The following is a 5,602-nucleotide window of genomic DNA, read 5'->3' as shown; positions in this document are numbered from 1 at the left end:
GTTTTAGGCTAACTACATAAAAAAGAAGTTTAATTTAAAATAAAGGACACACGAATAATTAATCAGGATTTGTTGCCTTGAAACCACAAAGCTTAAAAAAAGACCCACCCCTGTCACCATGACACTACAACAACAAACCACCGACTGCACAAGTTTACTGAAGCTTTAAAACAATTAAAACAAAAAAAACCCTCAAATTTATCAGCTGATTTTACATGACTAACAGCGAATTAGCTTAAAAAGCAAAGTGGCATTTTAAAAAGTTAGTTGTATTTGATCAAAACTCACTTTTCATTTGCTTTAAAACGACACACAAACCCCGCGTTGAGGAKAATTAATGTAACACAAAGATATTACCTTGTTTTGAACGCTGCTACGCGGAGTATTTGATCAAAACAAGACGATGATGTCGATGTTTAGAAYGCTAATTATCAGTCTTCAGGAGTGAGGCACTGATTTAGCTGACAGACGTGTTAACCCAAGTTAGAACARGTGGGTTAAATTTAGCCCCGAGTTTAGCGTTAAAGGCGTTTCTTCTACCCTTACAACCGAGATAAGAGTATTTCATCTGTTTTAACTACAAACGCTGTTTAGTAAATTTAATATTTCCAATCATTATCGTAATTAGTTAATGTAATTAGGTATTTATTGCGAGTTGTGTTACCTGACAGACAGCGCTGAGGGCACAATAGAATACTACTTAGGAGAGCTTCGAAGCCCGACTCGGAGCGGTGATTGGTTGTTGCGCTAATCAGGGGCGGGGCGTAACTAGGGTGTAGTTTTAAAGATGAACCAAAAGATGGCGCTGTTTCACATCTTTTATTGGGCTCTCGTTGAAGTCTATTGAGATCCACTTKGTTTATTTTTTTAAATTTGTGTTTTAAATTAACTAAATAAACAAATAAAATGTGTATTTGTTTTAATTCACACTAGGAAAAGTGATGTAAAGGACAGCAGCCTGACTGAACTATCAGCAATAGAATATATAAAAACATCTATAACCTGCTTTTGTTTACAAAAATACTATCGGAGAAGAGCAGCAAATCTTGTTTCTTTAATCCTGAAAGAAAAATAAAGTTTAGGACAAGATATTCAACTTTCAAAGCAGTTTTCTTTGTTTTTAAAATCAAATCTTTGACAGTATTTAAGGGTAAAAAGGGTGATTTAAGAATGAAACGGTTCAGTGGAGAGTTTTATTAGAAACATGTCAGGATGACGTTTGCAAATTTGCAGAAACAAGATTAGAAAGAAACAAAAAAGGGAGAAAAAGCTGGACTGAGAAGAACCAAGAAAAAGAAGGAATCCCAGGAAAACACCGAGCAGCCAATAAAAGCCGATAAACCTGGTTGATAAAGTCAACAGGTGACAGCGGCGGTTTTATGAGGCTGACATTTACAGAGAGGCTGCGGTTCACCGTGTGAGCCGGGCTGGGTCGGGTCGGGTCGGGTCAGGGCCGAGGCCAGCGTCTGTGATTGATGCTCCTGTCAGCGGACGTCTTCTTCCTCTCCATCATCCCTCTGTCCTGAACCAGACCTGCTCCTTTAAACCAATAAAACCTCATTTATCACCATGAAACTGTGTCAGCAAAATATCTCATCAACCACGAAACCAAACTTCGGAGCAACATGTGTAAATGTGACTGAGCTGCTGCCACTTTTTACCTTGTAAAAATAAAATCTGATTTCTGCGTCTTGTTTTGTCACTAACTGAAAGATGACATCATCGTTAAGGCAGCAGTTAAAATGGAGGACGCTTCGCTGTGATTTCTCTCTGAACTCTGCAGCTTCCTGTTTGTTTTGCAGAACGGCTCTGAATATTAGGATGAACTAGAATAGTTCCTGGAGAAACTATGAGAGGATCGCCAGCCGTGCAAAACTCGTCCTATGTTGCTATTAGGGGTTGTTGTATAATACTTGTTTTAGTGGRCATCCTAAATATGTATTAAGTCTGTGTTTTCGATTGAAGCAACTGCTTTAGCAAATATTATCTTTAAAGTTCAAGAAATGACTTATTTAAAAGTCATTTTGTGTGTTTCCTGGCTGAATTTGTGCTTTGGTTCATGAAATATTTTGCCAACAGACATTTTTCTATGCTATTTTTGTCATTTGTAAGACTTGAATACTCTAAAAAAAGTGGATCAGTTGTTGTAAAGARCTTTCACWATTTGTTTCACACTTTATATTCATTCAGCATATGTAAAATGTGCTGATGTCCAGCACTTATATGATATTCCAGGGTTGTTAGGACAGCCATTTTGTATCTGAGTTGGACAAATGTGTTGGACAGTGACAGAAGAATGTCCAATGATGACTGTGTTAGAGTTTTATAAAGTTAAAATCAGTGGTTCATGAGATACTTTAAAGAGCGTTCAGGTTTTGAAGGCTTTGAGGCCTACTCCATTCATTTCCAATGGCATTTGTTGGGTGTCTTTGTCGGCCTAATGCGTCGCCACGGTAACAGTGAAATGTACAGTTGAGTAAGAACACACTTCCTCTGGCCGAGCCGGTCGTTTTGACGTATAACTTGTGTGGGTGCATTCATGTTGAAAATATCTCCTTTCATTTGCATTGAGAAAAAGTGGCCGAAGTTCCTTCGGCTGCTATCTTGTTTTTGAAGTTTCCGCTCCAGTTGTAACAGAGGTTACTGTCAGCTACCAGTAAACCAAGTTTCAGCTCAATAAATCAGAGACTGAGCGAAATCCATTTGAAAATAGCTATGGCGGCCATCTTGGATTTTTATTTTGGCTACTATTTGTGATGGAGCTTACTAGCAGCTACTTGTGTATAAATTATTAGCTCAATATGAGAAATTGGCTGGATTAGAGTAATTTGAACTTAGCTATGGCAGCCATCTTGTATCTATTATTTCAGCTACTATTTCTGATAGAGCTGACCTTTAGCTACTAGTGTACCAAATGTTAGCTAATTAGTTTGAAAACTGGCTGAATTAAATATGTTTGTATAAACCTATGATATGTATCTGCTACAGGTAAGACACTGCCTAACCTACAGTTGGAGTGTAGACTGAGCTGCATGTGGTTTTAAATGGCTGAATGAGAGCCTTTTTTTTATTTCAAAGTTAGCTTTAGCAATTAGCTTACACTTGTGAGAAGCATTGTGTGGAGTTAGCTGTCAGCTACCAAAGGAGTTTTATGGAGGTCTTTGTGTGTTTACTGTGTTTCCATGGTAACAAATGAAACCTGTGTAAAGTCATGTGTGACCTTTAACCTTCATTGACTTTAACTCTCTACAGCCTCAGCCAATCAGGAGGCTGGATTCCCAGCAGCAGCTCCTCCGTCTGAAAACACAGAAATGATGTGTCCTTTCAAACAGCTGCTGTACAAAAAATATAAGGGATATTGAAATAATTTTTAGACCGTGAGCATCAGAAGATTAGCACGTACTTGGCATGATGGCTGAGATATCGCGAGTTAAAAAAGTAGTGTTAGATTTCTGAATCCGGTTTTGACCAATTTTTTCAATGGCAGAGATAGGAGAAGGAACCTGGTTTTGCTGGCTTCTGAAGCACACAGAGAGAAAACCAACTGTCTTAGAGCCAAACCAGCACATTTTCTGAAAGAAGACAAAAAGTCCTACGTTTTGATGTGTAATTTGTCTTTGTAACGTGAAAATTGTGGCTGTAGTAGGAATTTGTTTGCAAAGTTTCTTCTTCAAAATTAGAGCTCACACTCTAAGGTCACATGACCTAGAGTGAGGAGTTTCCCATGTAATCCAATGGGGATTTTTAGATTAGTTTTTTGGGGGATTACGTCGCCATGTTAACAGATTATGTAAAGATAAATAATAGCACACCTCGTGAGAACGACGCCGACGCAATGATGTATTTTTCATGGGGCCCGAACCTTCGGTTCGAGCTGTATTAACGGTGAACGTTCTGGGATGAATAATAAATAAATAGAGTCCATTCTTCATGGTAATCCTAATTACTGTAATTAATTCATGTTTCAGTCCAACCTTAAATGTCTGCAGAGACACTCGGAGGACGTCCTCACAGCAAAAACACATCGTTACTGTGGAACTGCTGAGTCAGCGCTGGCAGCACAGGGATCCAGCTTCTCTTCGTTCTTCGGCTGTTTCTTCTTTAGAGCAAAGACTTTGTGCAAAATTAACAGAAAGCTAAAAATGTTRGGCTGATTCGAGACATTCAAACCACGACTTTTTGTTTTTATACGATTTAAAACATCTTTCTTCATACACATTCAGAAATGTGTTTCTACTTTTGTTTTATCTTTCAGCTAGTGATCGGCTACTTGTAGCTTTTAGAAAGCGTTTTATTTTTTACAATTTAGCTATAGTTTTGCTAGCATTTATTTTTTTTACCTTCAGTTAGCTGTCTGCTAGTTTTAACTTTACCTGTTGATTCTCAAATTTTATATTTTTATTTAGCATTTTGGTACTTTTACGACTGAGCTAGCATTTAGCTACTTGAGCAACTGTTTTTTGTAGATTTTAGCTAGTATTTATGAATGCTAAAATGTTTGAGTTTCATTCAAAACATTTAAAAATGTTAGCCTTTAGCTAGCATTAAATTTTAACCTGGACTTCACATTTCTCTGTTTGTAGCCTGTGTTGCTATATTTAGCTATTACTTTAGCTGCTTTTAATAGCATTTTCTCAGATTTTAGCTAGTGTTTTGCTACGTTTCCACATTCAGCTAAGATTTTGATACTTTGAGCTTTGAATTAGAATTGAGCTTTTATACTTAGAAATGAGATGTTTTTAGATTTTAGCTACTGTTTTGCAAACTAAGACATTAGCTACTAGTTTAAGCTTTTGCAGACAATTGAGCTAATTTAAGCTGATTTGAGCTTTTAGATACAGTTTTGGTCATTTTTGCTTTTCTGTGATAGTTGTGCAAATGTGGAGCTTTTGACTGTTTTTATGCTTATTTTAGCTCATGTTCTGTTTGAGCATGTTTTTAGCTTTTGTTCCGCTCATTAAAATTTTAATAAATTACAGAAGTTGTGTAATTTTCACAGAAAATGTTTTTGGTATCATAAATCAAATATTTTGGATAAAGCTGCTTGTAAACTTTATTTTGCTCCAGACTTTTTATTTTTATTTTTATTTTTTGGAGTTGGTTTAATAAAAATAAATAAGTTTTGGATTCTTAATAAGTTATTAAAATGAACAGATTTTTTAAACCCAATGAGAGAAGATCAGTTTGTACAACATAAATCTGAAGCTTGAATTATTGAATATTAAATAAAAACATGAACAGATCTAKGATCATTTAAATACAAACTCATTATTTTCCTTTAAAGCGCCTGAAAGACTCAAAATAACCATTTATGCATGGAAATGTAATAAATAAGATGTTGATGCTTTGGTGCAGCTCTTCCTCAGACTCACCTGTCTGCAGCTTCATCTGTAAAATAAAACAAACCAGACCCCTCATCTGCACCATGAAGACCACCGACTGGAGGATAACTGTTCTTCTCTTCTATATTTATATTTGTCTAAACTAATAAAGTAAACTAAACTAAATAAAGTGTCTAAACTAATAAAGTAAACTAAACTAAATAAAGTGTCTAAACTAATAAAGTAGTGTGTTTTGACGGCTCCAGGTACTGCAGACGCGA

General features: G+C 36.2%; 1 protein-coding gene across 1 annotated transcript in view; it reads right to left on the bottom strand.

Annotated features, from left to right (window-relative positions):
* akna (AT-hook transcription factor) overlaps positions 1 to 528 on the bottom strand; it is a gene marked incomplete in the record, with an annotated part of 20,183 nt that extends 19,655 nt beyond the window's left edge. The window contains 1 exon segment of the mRNA XM_014024824.1: positions 358 to 528.
* Positions 529 to 5,602: the final 5,074 nt, after the last annotated feature.

The sequence above is a fragment of the Austrofundulus limnaeus genome, unplaced genomic scaffold, assembly GCF_001266775.1.
Source record: "Austrofundulus limnaeus strain Quisiro unplaced genomic scaffold, Austrofundulus_limnaeus-1.0 Scaffold441, whole genome shotgun sequence".
Taxonomy (NCBI): Eukaryota; Metazoa; Chordata; class Actinopteri; order Cyprinodontiformes; family Rivulidae; genus Austrofundulus; species Austrofundulus limnaeus.
The sequence above is the reverse complement of the archived record's forward strand: the minus strand, read 5'-3'. Positions and strand labels throughout refer to the sequence as shown.